At 46.9% G+C, this 22,167-nt stretch overlaps 1 protein-coding gene across 2 annotated transcripts in view; it reads right to left on the bottom strand.

Moving 5' to 3' along the window:
* The window catches only part of epn3a (epsin 3a), a 65,262-nt gene extending 51,290 nt beyond the window's left edge, over positions 1-13,972 (bottom strand). For both annotated transcript variants that reach the window (XM_042317591.1, XM_042317592.1), the window contains exon 1: positions 13,622-13,972. The gene's annotated coding sequence lies outside the window, so the exon portion shown is untranslated. The remainder of the gene's footprint in view (positions 1-13,621) is intronic.
* Between the last annotated feature and the right edge of the window lie 8,195 nt (positions 13,973-22,167).

Raw genomic sequence — 22,167 nt, 5'->3', positions numbered from 1 at the left:
CTGTCCCAGACCTGACCAAGATCCTTATAGGACACACACTCTACCACATACCTGTCCCAGACCTGACCAAGATCCTTATAGGACACACACTCTACCACATACCTGTCCCAGACCTGACCAAGATCCTTATAGGACACACACTCTACCACATACCTGTCCCAGACCTGACCAAGATCCTTATAGGACACACACTCTACCACATACCTGTCCCAGACCTGACCAAGATCCTTATAGGACACACACTCTACCACATACCTGTCCCAGACCTGACCAAGATCCTTATAGGACACACACTCTACCACATACCTGTCCCAGACCTGACCAAGATCCTTATAGGACACACACTCTACCACATACCTGTCCCAGACCTGACCAAGATCCTTATAGGACACACACTCTACCACATACCTGTCCCAGACCTGACCAAGATCCTTATAGGACACACACTCTACCACATACCTGTCCCAGACCTGACCAAGATCCTTATAGGACACACACTCTACCACATACCTGTCCCAGACCTGACCAAGATCCTTATAGGACACACACTCTACCACATACCTGTCCCAGACCTGACCAAGATCCTTATAGGACACACACTCTACCACATACCTGTCCCAGACCTGACCAAGATCCTTATAGGACACACACTCTACCACATACCTGTCCCAGACCTGACCAAGATCCTTATAGGACACAACTCTACCACATACCTGTCCCAACCTGACCAAGATGATAGGACACACTCTACCACATCCTGTCCCAGTGAAAGATGATGTGACTAACTACATCCAGACCTGACTGGTAAAACCTGATGACCAAGATCCTTATAGGACACACACTGATAGGACTAACTTGTCATCCATGTTGGAAAATTCATTGATGTGACCTATTATAATATTGTTTCATCCCAACAGCACCTCACGAAAAGTGATGTGACTAACTACATCCACTCTGGTAAAAAGTGATGTGACTAACTACATCCACTGTGGTAAAAGGTGATGTGACTTTAACTACATCCACTCTGGTAAAAAGTGATGTGACTTTAACTACATCCACTCTGGTAAAAAGTGATGTGACTTTAACTACATCCACTCTGGTAAAAAGTGATGTGACTTTAACTACATCCACTCTGGTAAAAAGTGATGTGACTAACTACATCCACTCTGGTAAAAAGTGATGTGACTAACTACATCCACTCTGGTAAAAGGTGATGTGACTAACTACATCCACTCTGGTAAAAAGTGATGTGACTAACTACATCCACTCTGGTAAAAAAAATGATGCACTCTCTTCTGTGTCCAGTCTTTAAGAAGAACCAACGGGTATAGAATAGCAGTACAACAACAGAACAGCCCAGATCTGGACGACAACAAACTACTTCATGTTACCAGCATGCTGCCAGGGCCCTGAGTCAGCCAAAACACCACCGTCACACCAGTACACTTTCCTCTCTATTAAACAAAGGGTTTAGAACAAGCAGACTGAGGATCTATCCTCTAACTCAGTCAGGCGTTGACCTGGTCGTACGTCTCCATGTCTGAAACTTCTACAGGCTTTAGGATTCAAGGCAGGTTCATAAATGAATGGTATATACTATATATACAAAAGTATGTGGACACCCCTTCAAATTACTGGATTTGGCTATAATATCCACACCCGTTGCTGACAGGTGTATAAAAGTGAGCACACCGCCATGCAATCTCCATAGACAAACAGCCCGGCCCATACCGAAAAGCTCAGTGACTTTTCAGTTGCCATCCTATGACACCGTCATAGGATGCCACCTTTCCAACAAGTCAGTTTGTCAAATTTCTACCTTGCTAGAGCTGCCCTGGTCAACTGTAAGTGCTGTTATTGTGAAGTGGAAACGTTTAGGAGCAACAACAGCTCAGCTGCGAAGTGGTAGGCCACACAAGCTGTGTGCTGAAGCACGTAGAGCGTAAAAATCGTCTGTCCTCGGTTGCAAGACTCATTACCGAGTTCCAAACTGCCTCTGGAAGCAACGTCAGCACAATAACTGTCAGGAGCTTCATGAAATGGGTTTCCATGGCTGGGCAACCACACACAAGCTTAAGATCACCACGTGCAATGCCAAGCGTCTGCTGGAGGGGTGTAAAGCTCGCCGCCATTGGACTCTGGAGCAGTGGAAACGCGTTCCCTGGAGTGATGAATCACTCTTCACCATCTGGCAGTCCGACAGACGAATCTGAGTTTGGCTGATGCCAGGAGAGCGCTACCTGCCCTAATGCATAGTTCCAACAGTAAGAAGGAATAATGGTCTGGGACTGTTTTTCATGGTTCGGGCCCTTTAGTTCCAGTGAAGGGAAATCTTCTAGCTACAGCATACAATAACATTCTAGACGATTCTGTGCTTCAAACTTTGTGGCAACAGTTTGGGGAAGGCCCTTTCCTGTTTCAGCATGACAATTTCCCCATGCACAAAGTGAGGTCCATGCAGAAATCAGGCCTAATCGCCCAACATCAGTGCCTGACCCCACTAATGCTCTTGTGACTGAATGGAAGCAAGTCCCCGCAGAAATGTTCCATCATCTAGTGGAAAGTCTTCCCAGAAGAGTTGAGGCTGTTATAGCAACAAAGTGGGGAACAAGTCCATATTAATGCCCATGATTTTAGAATGAGATGTTGGACGAGCAGGTGTCAATGGGGTGTTTTAGAAGCAGTGCTATTGACTTGTATCGATCCAGCTGAAGCCCTCTTGAATGTATCGATCCAGCTGAAGCCCTCTTGAGTGTATCGATCCAGCTGAAGCCCTCTTGAATGTATCGATCCAGCTGAATCCCTCTTGAATGTATCGATCCAGCTGAAGCCCTCTTGAATGTATCGATCCAGCTGAATCCCTCTTGAATGTATCGATCCAGCTGAATCCCTCTTGAGTGTATCGATCCAGCTGAAGCCCTCTTGAGTGTATCGATCCAGCTGAAGCCCTCTTGAGTGTATCGATCCAGCTGAAGCCCTCTTGAATGTATCGATCCAGCTGAAGCCCTCTTGAATGTATCGATCCAGCTGAAGCCCTCTTGAGTGTATCGATCCAGCTGAAGCCCTCTTGAGTGTACTGAAAATGTGATTTAATAATCTGGCCCCATTACCAAAGTCCCAGAGAAAAGTAGTGCTTCGTTGCAAAACCTGGTTTTTGACAAGACTGGTATATAGATTAGATATATTTACGACTAATAAACCCCTAATAAACCCTAATAAACCCCCTAATAAACCCCAATAAACCCTAATAAACCCCCTAATAAACCCTGCTAATGTTACGAGTGTTGGGAGAGAGATTACACGGAACTGACTAGAATAAGATCATGACTCAGTAGGTGTACCTAGCCTCCACTGCTGTGATATAGGGCCCTATGGCTACAACTGTACAGAAACATCAGTGTCATAGTCCTGGTTGGAAATAGACTGGTGGCTGATGAAAATAGCCATGGATGCTTCCTGTACGGTCAGATGACCACTCCCACTATCTCCAGTGGTCCTGACAAATCCAGGCCAGAAACAACCCCACTACCACTATCTCCAGGGGTCCTGACACATCCAGGCCAGAAACAACCCCACTACCACTATCTCCAGGGGTCCTGACACATCCAGGCCAGAAACAACCCCACTACCACTATCTCCAGTGGTCCTGACACATCCAGGCCAGAAATAACCCCACTACCACTATCTCCAGGGGTCCTGACACATCCAGGCCAGAAACAACCCCCACTACCACTAACTCCAGGGGTCCTGACACATCCAGGCCAGAAACAACCCCACTACCACTATCTCCAGGGGTCCTGACACATCCAGGCCAGAAACAACCCCACTACCACTATCTCCAGGGGTCCTGACACATCCAGGCCAGAAACAATCCCTACCTCTTGACCTCTTATATTAGGGGTGGCAGGTAGTATAGTGGTTTGTAACCGAAAGGTTGCTAGATCAAATCCCCGAGCTGACGAGGTAAAAATCTACTGTTCTGCCCCTGAATAAGGCAGTTAACACACTGTTCCCTGGTAGGCCGTCATTGTAAATAAGAATTTGTTCTTAACTGACTTGCCTAGTTAAATAAATAAAATAAATAAATATTAGTTAGGTGGAACCTTCCCCGTAGGAGTCACACTGGGGGTCATTTTGGATAGGGGTCATTTTGACAAGGGCCTTTAGGGGATAGGGGTTGTTTTGACAAGGGCCTATAGGGGTCATTTTGGATGTGGGTCATTTTGACAAGGGCCTATAGGGGATAGGGGTCATTTTGACAAGGGCCTACAGGGGATAGGGGTCATTTTGACAAGGGCCTATAGGGGATAGGGGTCATTTTGACAAGGGCCTATAGGGGATAAGGGTCATTTTGACAAGGGCCTATAGGGGGTCATTTTGGATGGGGGTCATTTTGACAAGGGCCTATAGGGGATAGGGGTCATTTTGACAAGGGCCTATAGGGGATAGGGGTCATTTTGACAAGGGCCTATAGGGGATAGGGGTCGTTTTGACAAGGGCCTATAGGGGATAGGGTCGTTTTGACAAGAGCCTATAGGGGATAAGGGTCGTTTTGACAAGGGCCTATAGGGGATAAGGGTCGTTTTGACAAGGGCCTATAGGGGATAGGGGTCACTTTGACAAGGGCCTATAGGGGATAGGGGTCATTTTGACAAGGGCCTATAGGGGATAAGGGTCACTTTGACAAGGGCCTATAGGGGATAGGGGTCGTTTTGACAAGGGCCTATAGGGGATAGGGGTCATTTTGACAAGGGCCTATAGGGGATAGGGGTTGTTTTGACAAGGGCCTATAGGGGATAGGAGTCGTTTTGACAAGGGCCTATAGGGGATAGGGGTTGTTTTGACAAGGGCCTATAGGGGATAGGAGTCATTTTGACAAGGGCCTATAGGGGATAGGGGTTGTTTTGACAAGGGCCTATAGGGGATAAGGGTTGTTTTGACAAGGGCCTATAGGGGATAGGGGTTGTTTTGACAAGGGCCTATAGGAGATAGGGGTCATTTTGACAAGGGCCTATAGGGGATAGGGGGATAGGGTCGTTTTGACAAGGGCCTATAGGGGATAGGGTCATTTTGACAAGGGCCTATAGGGGATAGGGGCCTATAGGGGATCGTTTTGACAAGGGCCTATAGGGGATAGGGGTCGTTTTGACAAGGGCCTATAGGGGATAGGGGTTGTTTTGACAAGGGCCTATAGGGGATAGGGTTGTTTTTTGACAAGGGCCTATAGGGGATAGGGGTTGTTTGACAAGGGCCTATAGGGGATAAGGGTTTTTGTTTTGACAAGGGCCTATAGGGATAGGGGTTGTTTTGACAAGGGCCTATAGGAGATAGGGGTCATTTTGACAAGGGCCTATAGGGGATAGGAGTCGTTTTGACAAGGGCCTATAGGGGATAAGGGTCATTTTGACAAGGGCCTATAGGGGATAGGGGTCGTTTTGACAAGGGCCTATAGGGGATAAGGGTTGTTTTGACAAGGGCCTATAGGGGATAAGGGTCGTTTCGACAAGGGCCTATAGGGGATAGGGGTCATTTTGACAAGGGCCTATAGGGGATAGGGGTCATTTTGACAAGGGCCTATAGGAGATAGGGGTGGTTTTGACAAGGGCCTATAGGGGATAGGGGTCATTTTGACAAGGGCCTATAGGGGATAGGGGTTGTTTTGACAAGGGCCTATAGGGGATAGGGCCTATAGGAGGGTCATTTTGACAAGGGCCTATAGGGGATAGGGGTTGTTTTGACAAGGGCCTATAGGGGGCCTATAGGGGATAGTTTTTTGACAAGGGCCTATAGGGGATAGGAGTCATTTTGACAAGGGCCTATAGGGGATAGGGGTTGTTTTGACAAGGGCCTATAGGGGATAAGGGTCGGTTTGACAAGGGCCTATAGGAGATAGGGGTTGTTTTGAAAAGGGCCTATAGGAGATAGGGGTCATTTTGACAAGGGCCTATAGGGGATAGGAGTCGTTTTGACAAGGGCCTATAGGGGATAAGGGTCATTTTGACAAGGGCCTATAGGGGATAGGGGTCGTTTTGACAAGGGCCTATAGGGGATAGGGTCGGTTTGACAAGGGCCTATAGGGATAGGGGTTGTTTTGAAAAGGGCCTATAGGAGATAGGGGTCATTTTGACAAGGGCCTATAGGGGATAGGGTCGTTTTGACAAGGGCCTATAGGGGATAGGGGTCATTTTGACAAGGGCCTATAGGGGATAGGGGTCGTTTTGACAAGGGCCTATAGGGGATAGGGGTCATTTTGACAAGGGCCTATAGGGCCTATAGGGGATAGGGTTGTTGTTTGACAAGGGACTATAGGGGATAGGGGTTGTTTTGACAAGGGCCTATAGGGGATAGGGGTCGTTTTGACAAGGGCCTATAGGGGATAAGGGTCATTTTGACAAGGGCCTATAGGGGATAGGGGTCGTTTTGACAAGGGCCTATAGGGGATAGGGGTCGTTTTGACAAGGGCCTATAGGGGATAGGGGTTGTTTTGACAAGGGACTATAGGGGATAGGGGTTGTTTTGACAAGGGCCTATAGGGGATAGGGGACTTTCTGTACAAGGCCTCAGTCTCCAGGCAGGTTCATGCTCAGCTCCTAGCTACGTATTCGTTGTATTTGGCTTCACTTCCTCCCTCTACCATCTACTGGCCCTGGGACAACACTGATGTATTCCTGGCATTCCTGTGTTGGAGTCTGTACAGGAAATAGCTATAAAAATGGTCAAGTTAGAGAGCCCTGTGCGCTGCAGGAGAGAGTGGAGTTGGGAGTGAGTGAGTGAGTGAGTGAGTGAGTGAGTGAGTGAGTGAGTGAGTGAGTGAGTGAGTGAGTGAGTGAGTGAGTGAGTGAATGAGTGAGTGAGTGTGATCATTCCATTGGTCCATAGTGATCAATCTCCTATTAAATAAAAAAAAACGAGAATATTATCATGTAGTTTATTAAATTATTCTGCAGCTATAACCTAGACTGGTCCCAGATCTGTTGTCTCCATCTATAGCCTGGTCCAAGATATGTTGTCTCCTTCTATAGCCTGGTCCCAGATCTGTTGTCTCCTTATATAGCCTGGTCCCAGATCTGTTTTCTCCTTCTATTACCTGGTCCCAGATCTGTTTTCTCCTTCTATTGCCTGGTCCCAACTGCAGCACTCAGGTTAGGTCCTAGCTGCAGCACTCAGGCTAGGTCCTAGCTGCAGCACTCAGGCTAGGTCCTAGCTGCAGCACTCAGGCTAGGTCCTAGCTGCAGCACTCAGGCTAGGTCCTAGCTGCACCACTCCTCGGTTGTCCTCGGTTGCAAGACTCATTACCGAGTTCCAAACTGCCTCTGGAAGCAACGTCAGCACAATAACTGTCAGGAGCTTCATGAAATGGGTTTCCATGGCTGGGCAACCACACACAAGCTTAAGATCACCACGTGCAATGCCAAGCGTCTGCTGGAGGGGTGTAAAGCTCGCCGCCATTGGACTCTGGAGCAGTGGAAACGCGTTCCCTGGAGTGATGAATCACTCTTCACCATCTGGCAGTCCGACAGACGAATCTGAGTTTGGCTGATGCCAGGAGAGCGCTACCTGCCCTAATGCATAGTTCCAACAGTAAGAAGGAATAATGGTCTGGGACTGTTTTTCATGGTTCGGGCCCTTTAGTTCCAGTGAAGGGAAATCTTCTAGCTACAGCATACAATAACATTCTAGATGATTCTGTGCTTCAAACTTTGTGGCAACAGTTTGGGGAAGGCCCTTTCCTGTTTCAGCATGACAATTTCCCCATGCACAAAGTGAGGTCCATGCAGAAATCAGGCCTAATCGCCCAACATCAGTGCCTGACCCCACTAATGCTCTTGTGACTGAATGGAAGCAAGTCCCCGCAGAAATGTTCCATCATCTAGAGGAAAGTCTCCCCAGAAGAGTTGAGGCTGTTATAGCAACAAAGTGGGGAACAACTCCATATTAATGCCCATGATTTTAGAATGAGATGTTGGACAAGCAGGTGTCAATGGGGTGTTTTAGAAGCAGTGCTATTGACTTGTATCGATCCAGCTGAAGCCCTCTTGAATGTATCGATCCAGCTGAAGCCCTCTTGAGTGTATCGATCCAGCTGAATCCCTCTTGAGTGTATCGATCCAGCTGAATCCCTCTTGAGTGTATCGATCCAGCTGAATCCCTCTTGAGTGTATCGATCCAGCTGAAGCCCTCTTGAATGTATCGATCCAGCTGAAGCCCTCTTGAGTGTATCGATCCAGCTGAAGCCCTCTTGAGTGTATCGATCCAGCTGAAGCCCTCTTGAATGTATCGATCCAGAGTGAGTGAGTGAGTGAGTGAGTGAGTGAGTGAGTGAGTGAGTGAGTGAGTGAGTGAGTGAGTGAGTGAGTGAGTGAGTGTGATCATTCCATTGGTCCATAGTGATCAATCTCCTATTAAACAAAAAAAAACTAGAATATTATCATGTAGTTTATTAAATTATTCTGCAGCTATAACCTAGACTGGTCCCAGATCTGTTGTCTCCATCTATAGCCTGGTCCCAGATCTGTTGTCTCCTTCTATAGCCTGGTCCAAGATATGTTGTCTCCTTCTATAGCCTGGTCCCAGATCTGTTGTCTCCTTCTATAGCCTGGTCCCAGATCTGTTGTCTCCTTCTATAGCCTGGTCCCAGATCTGTTTTCTCCTTCTATTGCCTGGTCCCAGATCTGTTTTCTCCTTCTATTGCCTGGTCCCAACTGCAGCACTCAGGTTAGATCCTAGCTGCACCACTCAGGCTAGGTCCTAGCTGCAGCACTCAGGCTAGGTCCTAGCTGCAGCACTCAGGCTAGGTCCTAGCTGCACCACTCAGGCTAGGTCCTAGCTGCAGCACTCAGGCTAGGTCCTAGCTGCACCACTCAGGCTAGGTCCTAGCTGCAGACTCAGGCTAGGTCCTAGCTGCACCACTCAGGCTAGGTCCTAGCTGCACCACTCAGGCTAGGTCCTAGCTGCACCACTCAGGCTAGGTCCTAGCTGCACCACTCAGGCTAGGTCCTAGCTGCACCACTCTGGCTAGGTCCTAGCTGCACCACTCAGGCTAGGTCCTAGCTGCAGCACTCAGGCTAGGTCCTAGCTGCAGCACTCAGGCTAGGTCCTAGCTGCAGCACTCAGGCTAGGTCCTAGCTGCAGCACTCAGGCTAGGTCCTAGCTGCAGCACTCAGGCTAGGTCCTAGCTGCAGCACTCAGGCTAGGTCCTAGCTGCAGCACTCAGGCTAGGTCCTAGCTGCAGCACTCAGGCTAGGTCCTAGCTGCACCACTCAGGCTAGGTCCTAGCTGCACCACACAGGCTAGGTCCTAGCTGCACCACACAGGCTTACTAGGCCTCTGTTTTCTATCTAAATTAGGAATGGGTTCTATTTCCTTTCTCTTTCCTCACTCCATCCATAATGCAGGCTTGAGGATAGAACTACACTACTGTGTACCTTACAGCATATCCACCTTGACATGCCTACACGGTACCATCTCCTTCTCTCATTCAGTCAGTGGGTCCAAAAGAAACCGTGGGCACAGGGCAGCTCTCACACACACACACACACACACACACACACACACACACACACCAACACAAACTTCATATATCCCCTTAGACAAACAGGGCTGGTCTGACAAGCCAACACTCCACTCCGACCCAAAAGACAAACTCATCAAAACAAAACCAATATAAGAGGATACTTAAAGGGGCAATCCGTAGTCGAAAGACAAACTCATCAAAACAAAACCAATATAAGAGGATACTTAAAGGGGCAATCCGTAGTCAAAAGACAAACTCATCAAAACAAAACCAATATAAGAGGATACTTAAAGGGGCAATCCGTAGTCGAAAGACAAACTCATCAAAACAAAACCAATATAAGAGGATACTTAAAGGGGCAATCCGTAGTCGAAAGACAAACTCATCAAAACAAAACCAATATAAGAGGATACTTAAAGGGGCAATCCGTAGTCGAAAGACAAACTCATCAAAACAAAACCAATATAAGAGGATACTTAAAGGGGCAATCCGTAGTCAAAAGACAAACTCATCAAAACAAAACCAATATAAGAGGATACTTAAAGGGGCAATCCGTAGTCAAAAGACAAACTCATCAAAACAAAACCAATATAAGAGGATACTTAAAGGGGCAATCCGTAGTCGAAAGACAAACTCATCAAAACAAAACCAATATAAGAGGATACTTAAAGGGGCAATCCGTAGTCGAAAGACAAACTCATCAAAACAAAACCAATATAAGAGGATACTTAAAGGGGCAATCCGTAGTCGAAAGACAAACTCATCAAAACAAAACCAATATAAGAGGATACTTAAAGGGGCAATCCGTAGTCAAAAGACAAACTCATCAAAACAAAACCAATATAAGAGGATACTTAAAGGGGCAATCCGTAGTCGAAACAATAACAAAGCATAGTCCTCGTCACTGTTTCTGTAAAAACCTGAGGGACGAGGCTGGTGACACTGAACCTATCTCATATTCATAGACAGAGCTATGGATGCAAGGGTAGACAGCACTGGTGGGTTGGGACCTGTACAACCCTCGGTTGGACACCAGGTAGACCTACGTGAGTTTAATTTAACCTATCTCATATTCATAGACAGAGCTATGGATGCAAGGGTAGACAGCACTGGTGGGTTGGGACCTGTACAACCCTCGGTTGGACACAGGTAGACCTACGTGAGTTTAATTTAACCTATCTCATATTCATAGACAGAGCTATGGATGCAAGGGTAGACAGCACTGGTGGGTTGGGACCTGTACAACCCTCGGTTGGACACAGGTAGACGTACGTGAGTTTAATTTAACCTATCTCATATTCATAGACAGAGCTATGGATGCAAGGGTAGACAGCACTGGTGGGTTGGGACCTGTACAACCCTCGGTTGGACACAGGTAGACCTACGTGAGTTTAATTTAACCTTTCTCATATTCATAGACAGAGCTATGGATGCAAGGGTAGACAGCACTGGTGGGTTGGGACCTGTACAACCCTCGGTTGGACACAGGTAGACGTACGTGAGTTTAATTTAACCTATCTCATATTCATAGACAGAGCTATGGATGCAAGGGTAGACAGCACTGGTGGGTTGGGACCTGTACAACCCTCGGTTGGACACAGGTAGACCTACGTGAGTTTAATTTAACCTATCTCATATTCATAGACAGAGCTATGGATGCAAGGGTAGACAGCACTGGTGGGTTGGGACCTGTACAACCCTCGGTTGGACACAGGTAGACGTACGTGAGTTTAATTTAACCCATCTCATATTCATAGACAGAGCTATGGATGCAAGGGTAGACAGCACTGGTGGGTTGGGACCTGTACAACCCTCGGTTGGACACAGGTAGACGTACGTGAGTTTAATTTAACCTATCTCATATTCATAGACAGAGCTATGGATGCAAGGGTAGACAGCACTGGTGGGTTGGGACCTGTACAACCCTCGGTTGGACACAGGTAGACCTACGTGAGTTTAATTTAACCTCATATTCATAGACAGAGCTATGGAGGACTGACCATCCATGATAAAAAAATTATAGTTTTAACAATGTTTTGAGGCTCCACAGTGTTTGTTTACATTTACTTTGTTTGCAAACAATGGAGTAAAACCAGTTTATATTTAGGGTTCTGATGGGGTACCACAGTTGAACTAAGCTCCTGAGGAATGTATAAGTTATATTCTTCAATAATCAATGGGTACATATTATTCATTTCTAAGTCTGATGTAGCGACTGCAGATTTCCCCTTGAGTATCTGTCGTCTCTAAGAGGACATAATGGTTCCCGTATACAACCGAGAGACCATGACCTAGCCCTTGATTCAACATAACTCCAACCCTGCATGAGCACGAGTACAGTACAAGTTATAAATGATGTATGACTGAGCATGAAGACGTGTTATAGGCCTATTCTATGATGTAGGATCAAAGGCCTGCAAGTGTAGACAGCCCTGGTGGGTTGGGACCTGTAAATCCCTTGGGTTGGACACAGGTAGACCTACGTGAGTTTATGTAGTCTAATGCTGGACAGGTAGACCTACGTGAGTTTATGTAGTCTAATGATGGACAGGTAGACCTACGTGAGTTTATGTAGTCTAATGATGGACAGGTAGACCTACGTGAGTTTATGTAGTCTAATGATGGACAGGTAGACCTACGTGAGTTTATGTAGTCTAATGATGGACAGGTAGACCTACGTGAGTTTATGTAGCCTAATGCTGGACAGGTAGACCTACGTGAGTTTATGTAGCCTAATGCTGGACAGGTAGACCTACGTGAGTTTATGTAGTCTAATGCTGGACAGGTAGACCTATGTGAGTTTATGTAGCCTAATGATGGACAGGTAGACCTACGTGAGTTTATGTAGTCTAATGATGGACAGGTAGACCTATGTGAGTTTATGTAGCCTAATGATGGACAGGTAGACCTACGTGAGTTTATGTAGCCTAATGCTGGACAGGTAGACCTACATGAGTTTATGTAGTCTAATGCTGGACAGGTAGACCTACATGAGTTTATGTAGTCTAATGCTGGACAGGTAGACCTACATGAGTTTATGTAGTCTAATGCTGGACAGGTAGACCTACGTGAGTTTATGTAGTCTAATGCTGGACAGGTAGACCTATGTGAGTTTATGTAGCCTAATGATGGACAGGTAGACCTACGTGAGTTTATGTAGTCTAATGATGGACAGGTAGACCTACGTGAGTTTATGTAGTTAATGATGGACAGGTAGACCTGATGGACAGGTAGACCTACGTGAGTTTATGTAGTCTAATGCTGGACAGGTAGACCTACGTGAGTTTATGTAGTCTAATGCTGGACAGGTAGACCTACGTGAGTTTATGTAGTCTAATGATGGACAGGTAGACCTACGTGAGTTTATGTAGTCTAATGCTGGACAGGTAGACCTACGTGAGTTTATGTAGTCTAATGCTGGACAGGTAGACCTACGTGAGTTTATGTAGTCTAATGCTGGACAGGTAGACCTACGTGAGACGGTGTAGTGCAGGTGGAATCATGTTTAAAACCTTAGAAAGAGGCCCACAAATCATTTCTGACAATAGTCCATCTCTGGATTGATTTCAGAATTGGCTCCGTCGTAAAATAAACTTCAGAGTCCTTGCTGAAGTTTGTTACATTGTAATGAGTAGGCGATCGGCCACATACCTACAATAGCCTTCATTACTTAACATCATAGGTGTGTCAGATTTAAGCAATCGGGGATAGTTTTCTTGTTCATGTTCTGCTATCCTTACTGTTGACAAGAGTCTGCCCAAACTAGCACCTGGGTCTACCGTTTTACAAGTTTGTAGCTATATCCTAGATGAATTGCCCTGTCCAAGGTATCAGTTTCGCCCTCCGAGTTTAGGTATAAACTGGGGCAATGAACCCACATCATGCAGCACATTGCGTCAGATAGGACAGAGCAGGGCCCGGTTTCCCAAAACAGTAGTGCAGAACAGAGCAGCGAGCCCAACCAGGCAGGCACAGAGCACAACAGTGACTCAGCTATCGGTGCTAACAGTTACATACTAAACCGAACAAATGAACCGCTCAAACAAACCGAAAATCACGTCTACCAAACCACTGGGCGGTTTCCCGAAACCCCTTTCCTCCCCTTACCTCTTGCATCGCGCATCATTGGCGTCCCAACTTCGGGAACCTTTCAAAAGAAATACCTCCTCTCCTCAACATGTTTCCGAGCTCCTGTTTCGAATGAAACAGAAATCGTTGAAAGGGGCACTAAAAGCCACAAACGAAAAATGATCTCCAGAGCAGTTCAGGATTATGCCCGGAAGAAATGTTCCGAATATTATTGTTTTCGGTGCAGGTGTCTTTGAAATTCTATCTGGTGTCCGGTAAAAAAAGTTTATTGTGTGTGCATAAGGCTGAACACACAAACACATGAGCGCGGTGCTCGCAGAAGGCAAAGAAACCCCCTGAGCACACACAGTAAAATGGAACGACAGAGGGAGAGAGAGGTAGAATAGGGAGGGGTGCGTTGTGCCTGCGAAGTCAGGCTTTAACCCGTTGTATCCCGGGTGGTAAGCGACTTCAACTTCTCAATCCAAATTATTTTTCAATTTAAGAGGCTTTATTGGCCTGGGAAACATATGTTTACATTGCCAAAGCAAGTAAATAGATAAACAAAAGTGAAATAAACAATAATACATTTACAGGGTACATTACACTCACAAATGTTCCAAAAGAATAAAGACATCGCTCTCTCCTTCTCTCTCGCTCTCTCTATTCTCTCCAGTCAGAGGCCGAATGACCTGTCACAGACAAGTGTTGTGGGGGCACTTTCACCAACAGGGTGTCAGACACAGACAAGTGTTGTGGGGACACTTTCACCAACAGGGTGTCAGACACAGCAAGTGTTGTGGGGACACTTTCATACAACAGGGTGTCAGACACAGCTCTTTGTCTGTTTGGGGACACTTTCACCAACAGGGTGTCAGACACAGCAAGTGTTGTGGGGACACTTTCACCAACAGGGTGTCAGACACAGCTCTTGGTCTGTTTGGGGACACTTTCACCAACAGGGTGTCAGACACAGCTCTTGGTCTGTTTGGGGACACTTTCACCAACAGGGTGTCAGACACAGCTCTTGGTCTGTTTGGGGACACTTTCACCAACAGGGTGTCAGACACAGCTCTTGGTCTGTTTGGGGACACTTTCACCAACAGGGTGTCAGACACAGCTCTTGGTCTGTTTGGGGACACTTTCACCAACAGGGTGTCAGACACAGCAAGTGTTGTGGGGACACTTTCACCAACAGGGTGTCAGACACAGCTCTTGGTCTGTTTGGGGACACTTTCACCAACAGGGTGTCAGACACAGCTCTTGGTCTGTTTGGGGACACTTTCACCAACAGGGTGTCAGACACAGCTCTTGGTCTGTTTGGGGACACTTTCACCAACAGGGTGTCAGACACAGCTCTTGGTCTGTTTGGGGACACTTTCACCAACAGGGTGTCAGACACAGCTCTTGGTCTGTTTGGGGACACTTTCACCAACAGGGTGTCAGACACAACTCTTGGTCTCTTTGGGGACACCTTCACCAACAGGGTTTCAGACACAGCTCTTAGTCTGTTTGGGGACACTTTCACCAACAGGGTGTCAGACACAGCTGTTGGTCTGTTTGGGGACACTTTCACCAACAGGGTGTCAGACACAGCTCTTGGTCTGTTTGGGGAGTCCTTTAACATATGGTCCTTCATTTCTCACCATACAGATATATACTGGTGTGTTACTGCACTGTTTATTGGCAGGTGAGATTTATATGGAGAGTCAGTATCTATGACAGATTATAGAGAGATAGATGGAGAGTCAGTATCTATAACAGATTATAGAGAGACAGATGGAGAGTCAGTATCTATGACAGATTATAGAGAGATAGATGGAGAGTCAGTATCTATTACAGATTTATATGGAGAGTCAGTGTCTATGACAGATTATAGAGAGATAGATGGAGAGTCAGTATCTATGACAGATTTATATGGAGAGTCAGTATCTATGACAGATTATAGAGAGATAGATGGAGAGTCAGTATCTATGACAGATTATAGAGAGATAGATGGAGAGTCAGTATCTATGACAGATTATAGAGAGATAGATGGAGAGTCAGTATCTATGACAGATTATAGAGAGATAGATGGAGAGTCAGTATCTATGACAGATTATAGAGGGATAGATGGAGAGTCAGTATCTATGACAGATTAATATGGAGAGTCAGTATCTATGACAGATTATAGAGAGATAGATGGAGAGTCAGTATCTATGACAGATTATAGAGAGATAGATGGAGAGTCAGTATCTATAACAGATTATAGAGGGATAGATGGAGAGTCAGTATCTATGACAGATTATAGAGAGATAGATGGAGAGTCAGTATCTATGACAGATTATAGAGAGATAGACAGAGAGAAAACCTTATTGACATTGACCATATATACAGTGCATTCGTAATGTAATCAGACCCCTTGACTTTTTCCACATTTTGTTACTTTACAGACTTATTCTAAAATGGATTCAAATGTTTGTTTTTCCACTCATCAATCCTCACACAATACCCCATAATGACAAGGCAAAAACCGTTTTTTAGAAATGTGTAGAAAATAAAACAGAAATATCACATTTACTTAACTATTCAGACCCTTCACTCAGTACATTGATGAAGCACATTTGGTAGTGATTACAGCCTCGAGTCTTCTTAGGTATGACGCTACCAGCTTGGCACACCAGTATTTGGGGAGTTTCTCCCATTCTTCTCTGCAGATCCTCTCAAGCTCTGTCAGGTTGGATGGGGAGCGTCGCTGCACAGCTACTTCCAGGTCTCCCCAGAGATGTTGATCGGGTTCAAGTCCGGGCTCTGGCTGGGCCACTCAGGGACATGCAGAGACTTGTCCAGAAGCCACTCCTATGTTGTCTTGGTTGTGCGCTTAGGGTCATTGTCCTGTTGGAAGTTGAACCTTCTCCCCAGTCTGAGGTCCTGAGCGCTCTGGAGCAGGTTTTCATTAAGGATCTCTCTGTCACGTCTCTCGCCAGAAGGCATGGACCAAGGTGCAGCGTGGTAAGGGTTCATGATAAATGTATTACTCCAAACACTCAAACAAAATAACAAAGAGTGAAAACCGAAACAGTCCTGTCAGGTGAAGAACACTAAACAGAAAACAACAACCCACAAAGACAGGTGGGAAAAAGGCTGCCTAAGTATGATTCTCAATCAGAGACAACGATAGACAGCTGCCTCTGATTGAGAACCGCACTCGCCAGAAAACAAAGAAATAGAAAACATAGATATTAAGAAACTACAATGCCCACCCTAGTAACACCATGGCCTAACCAAAATAGAGAATAAAAGCCTCTCTATGGCCAGGGCGTGACACTCTCTGTACTTTGCTCCCTTCATCTTTGCCCGATCCTGACTAGTCTCCCAGTCCCTGCTGCTGAAAAACATCCCCACAGTATGATGCTGCCATCACCATGCTTTACTGTAGGGATGGCATTCAGGCCAAAGAGTTCAATCTTGGTTTCATCAGACCAGAGAATCTTGTTTCTCATGGTCTGAGAGTCTTTAGGTCCCTTTTGGCAAACTCCAAGCGGGCTGTCATGTGCCTTTCACTGAGGAGTGGCTTCCATCTCGCCACTCTAACATAAAGGCCTGATTGATGGAGTGCTGCCGAGATGGTTGTCCTTCTGGAAGGTTCTCCCATCTCCACAGAGGAACTCTGGAGGTCTGTCGGAGTGACCATCGGGTTCTTGGTCACCTCCCTGACCAAGGCCCTTCTCCCCAGATTGCTCAGTTTGGCCGAGGGGCCAGCTTGGTGGTTCCAAACTTCTTCCATTGAAGAATGATGGAGGCCACTGTGTTCTTGGGGACCTTCAACGCTGCAGACATTTTTGGTGTCCTTCCCCAGATCTGTGCCTCGACACAATCCTGTCTTGGAGCTCTACGCACAATTCCTTCCACCTCATGGCTTGGTTTTTGTTCTGACGTGCCCAGTCAACTGTGGGACATATAGACAGGTGTGTGCCTTTCCAAATCATGCCCAGTCAACTGTGGGACATATAGACAGGTGTGTGCCTTTCCAAATCATGCCCAGTCAACTGTGGGACATATAGACAGGTGTGTGCCTTTCCAAATCATGCCCAGTCAACTGTGGGACATATAGACAGGTGTGTGCCTTTCCAAATCATGCCCAATTAATTACATTTGCCGCAGATGCTGCAGCTGGTGATGATGATGATGATGATGATGACAAGGATGACTATAGGAATGAAGATGAAGGTGGTGATGATGATGATGATGATGATGACTATAGGAATGAAAATGCAGGTGGTGATGATGATGATGACTATAGGGATGAACATGAAGACGGTGATGATGATGATGATGATGACTATATGAATAAAGATGAAGGCGGTGATGATGATGATGATGACTATATGAATGACGATGAAGGTGGAGATGATGATGATAATAGGAATGACGATGAAGGTGGTAATGATGATTATAGGAATGACGATGAAGATGGTGATGATGATGATGATTTAGGAATGACGATGAAGGTGGTGATGATGATGATAGGAATGGCGATGAAGATGTGATGATGATGATGATTTAGGAATGACGATGAAGGTGGTGATGATGATGATGATGATGACTATAGGAATGACGATGAAGGTGTTGATGATGATGATGGTTATAGGAATGACGATGAAGGTGGTGATGATGATGATGATGATGATGATGATAGGAATGAGGATGAAGGTGGTGATGATGATGATGATTATAGGAATGACGATGAAGGTGGAGATGATGATGATGATTATAGGAATGACGATGAAGGTGGTAATGATGATGATGACTCACAGCACTTACCGTAATGACATTCTCTCAGGGTCATATTAAGACAAAGTGGAGATCCTAAGGGATTCCACTAAGCACTCTATTTCCTATTATTCCCCCACACACACACACACACACACACACACACACATTACGCTCTTTTGCTCTTGACTCGTCTCCACTAATGGGATGTTGTGTGATGTCACGTCCTTATGTATAATACAGTACAAGCCTCTCCTCTGAATCAGTTTCTCTCTCAGAGGAAATAAGGACACATTCTCTTCTCTGTGTGTGTGTGTGTGTGTGTGTGTGTGTGTGTGTGTGAGTGTGTGTGTGTCAGAGGGGTTGGGTTAAATCCGGAAGACACATTTCAGTTGAAGGCATTCAGTTGTACAACTGTCTAGGTATCCCCCCCCACACACACACACACACACACACAACAACAACTACACCCCAACACGTAATTATAATAACCTGTACCCTGTAATCAACTGTAATCCATCAAAGTGAAAGAGCATTCCTATACAGGTTGACAGAGGACATCTGCTGATCCTGTGACTGACTCCATGGTTGGAGAGGAATCAGGATATTCAGGAAATACCTGCTCCCTCCGCCTTGAAGTGACAAAGATTCCACTTAAAGAGACAGTGTACCAAATGGCACCCTATTCCATATATAGTGTACTACTTTAGACCAGAGCCCAACAGTCAATGGCACCCTATTCCATATATAGTGCACTACTTTAGACCAGAGCCCAACAGTCAATGGCACCCTATTCCATATATATTGCACTAATTTGGCCAGAGTCCAACACTCAATGGCACGCTATTCCCTATATAGTGCACTACTTTAGACCAGAGCCCAATATCACTCTATTCCCTATATAGTGCAGTACTTTAGTCCAGAGCCCAATGGCACCCTATTCCCTATATAGTGCACTACTTTAGACCAGAGCCTTATAAGAATAGGGTGCTCTTTGAGGACACAGTATCCCCTGCCTCATTTGTTCTCTCTAGGCCTCCATCCCACTCTGTTAGGCCGCCGCCACTAGCCAGTCTTTATTCCTCCTGAAAACAGACTCCTGCGCAGTCTTTCTGCCCAAACAAAGAGAGGCCTGTTGATGTCACTGCAGAGAAAGAGAGGCATGCTGATGTCACTGCAGATGGGGGCGGGAGATGGAGTGGAGGGGGACACACACAAGAGGAGGACAGCAGCAGAGGAGGTGGGGCGGGGCAGGGGAGGACAAGAGGAGGACAGCGGCAGAGGAGGTGGGGCGGGGGAGGGGGGGGACAAGAGGAGGACAGCAGCAGAGGAGGTGGGGGGGGGCAGGGGAGGACAAGAGGAGGACAGCAGCAGAGGAGGTGGGGCGGGGCAGGGGAGGACAAGAGGAGGACAGCAGCAGAGGAGGTGGGTGAGGACAAGAGGAGGACAGCAGCAGAGGAGGTGGGGCGGGGAGGAGGACAAGAGGACAAGAGGAGGATAGTAGCAGAGGGGATGGGGGGAGGACAAGAGGAGGACAGCAGCAGAGGATGTGGGGGGGGGACAAGAGGAGGACAGCAGCAGAGGAGGTGGGGCGGGGGGAGGACAAGAGGAGGACAGCAGCAGAGGAGGTGGGGGAGGACAAGAGGGGACAGCAGCAGAGGAGGTGGGGGGGAAGGACAAGAGGAGGACAGCAGCAGAGGAGGTGGGGGGGGAGGACAAGAGGAGGACAGCAGCAGAGGAGGTGGGGTGGGGGAGGACAAGAGGAGGACAGCAGCAGGGAGGTGGGGCGGGGAGGACAAGAGGAGAGGACAAGAGGAGGACAGCAGCAGAGGAGGTGGGGCGGGGGAGGACAAGAGGAGGACAGCAGCAGAGGAGGTGGGGTGGGGGAGGACAAGAGGAGGACAGCAGCAGAGGAGGTGGGGCTACTAACAACTACCATGGGGCCCTTAGGACAAGAGGAGGACAGCAGCAGAGGAGGTGGGGTGGGGGGGGACAAGAGGAGGACAGCAGCAGAGGAGGTGTTGGGTCGGGAGAGGACAAGAGGAGGACAGCAGCAGAGGAGGTGGGGTTGAAAGCATTCCACAGGGGGCCCAGGACAAGAGGAGGACAGCATTCCACAGATGGGGTGGCCCATGTTGACAGTTGGCTGGATGTCCTTTGGGTGGTGGACCATGGTCTGTGATACAAAACTGCCCCCAGCAGTCTACTAACAAACTACCATGGTCTGTCTACAACCCTTAGTCTACTAACAACTGCCTCACTGTCTCAAGGCTTAAAAAATCCTATACTTCAAACACTGAGGAAGTGGATTTATACTAAATCTCCACTTTCACCTGGCCCGCAGGAAGGTGTCAGTTTTGTCAGCCTCAATTCATTGGGACTGGACTCTACAAGGTGTTGAAAGTGTTCCACAGCTGGCCCATGTTGGTTGGCATTTATTCTGAATGTTGTTCTGGAGGCAGCTAACAGGGATGCTGGCCCTGATGTTGACCAAACTACCTTAACCACACTGCTAACCCTAATGTCTGACCCTAAACCACACTGCTAACCCTAATGTCTGGCCCAACCTTAACCACACTGCAAGGTGTTAACATTCCACAGGGATGCTGGCCCATGTTAACCACACTCTACAAGGTGTTGAAAGCATTCAACCACACTGCTGGCCCATGTTGACTCACTGCTAACCTTAATGTGAAAACCTTAACCACACTGCTAACCCTAATGTCTGACCCTAACCTTAACCACAACCCTAATGTCTGCCCAACCTTAACCACACTGCTAACCCTAATGTCTGACCCTGTCCACACTGCTAACCCTAATGTCTCGACCCAACCTTAACCACACTGCTAACCCTAATGTCTGACCCAAACCTTAACCACACTGCTAACCCTAATGTCTGACCCAAACCTTAACCACACTGGGATAATGTCTGACCCATGTTGAACCCTAATGTCTGACCCAACAGTAACCCTAATGTCTGACCCAAACCTTGTCTGGAATGTCTGACCCTTTGGGTGCTGGCCCATGTTGAACCCTAATGTACAACCCCAACTGTTGACCCTAACCCAGCAGCCACCCAACCTCTTGACTAACCCTAATGTCTGACCCTAACCTGCCCTAATGTCTGACCCTAACCCATGTCTGACCCTCACTGCTAACCCTAATGTCTGACCCTAACCTTAACCACACTGCTAACCCTAATGTCTGACCCTAACCTTAACACAGGCTGCCCTAATGTCTGACCCTAACCTGCTAACCCTAATGTCTGAAACCTTAACCACACTCTAACCCTAATGACCCTAACCTTAACCACACTTAACCCTAATGTGACCCAAACCTTAACACTGCTAACCCTAATGTCTGACCCTGGTCCTTAACCACACTGCTAACCCTAATGTCTGACCCAAACCTCTGACCCTCTGAAATCTAACCCTAATATCTAACCCTAATGTCGACCCTAATGTCTGACCCTAAACCTTTGCTAACCCTAATGTCTGACCCTAATGCTGACCCTAATGTCTGACCCTAATTATCTAACCCTAATGTCTGACCCTAATGTCTTATCTAACCCTAATGTCTGACCCTAAAACCCTAATGTCTGACCCTGAACCCTAATGTCTAACCCTAATGTCTGACCCAAACCTTAACCACACTGTCTGCCCTAATGTCTGACCCTAACCTTGCTAACCCTAATGTCTGACCCTAATGTCTGACCCTTGCTGGACCCAATGCTGACCCTAATGTCTGACCCTAATGTCACCCTAATGTCTGACCCTAATGCTGACCCTAATGTCTGACCCTAATGTCTGACCCTAATTCTGACCCTAATGTCT

This window comes from Oncorhynchus tshawytscha, unplaced genomic scaffold, assembly GCF_018296145.1.
Source record: "Oncorhynchus tshawytscha isolate Ot180627B unplaced genomic scaffold, Otsh_v2.0 Un_contig_956_pilon_pilon, whole genome shotgun sequence".
Taxonomy (NCBI): Eukaryota; Metazoa; Chordata; class Actinopteri; order Salmoniformes; family Salmonidae; genus Oncorhynchus; species Oncorhynchus tshawytscha.
The sequence above is the reverse complement of the archived record's forward strand: the minus strand, read 5'-3'. Positions and strand labels throughout refer to the sequence as shown.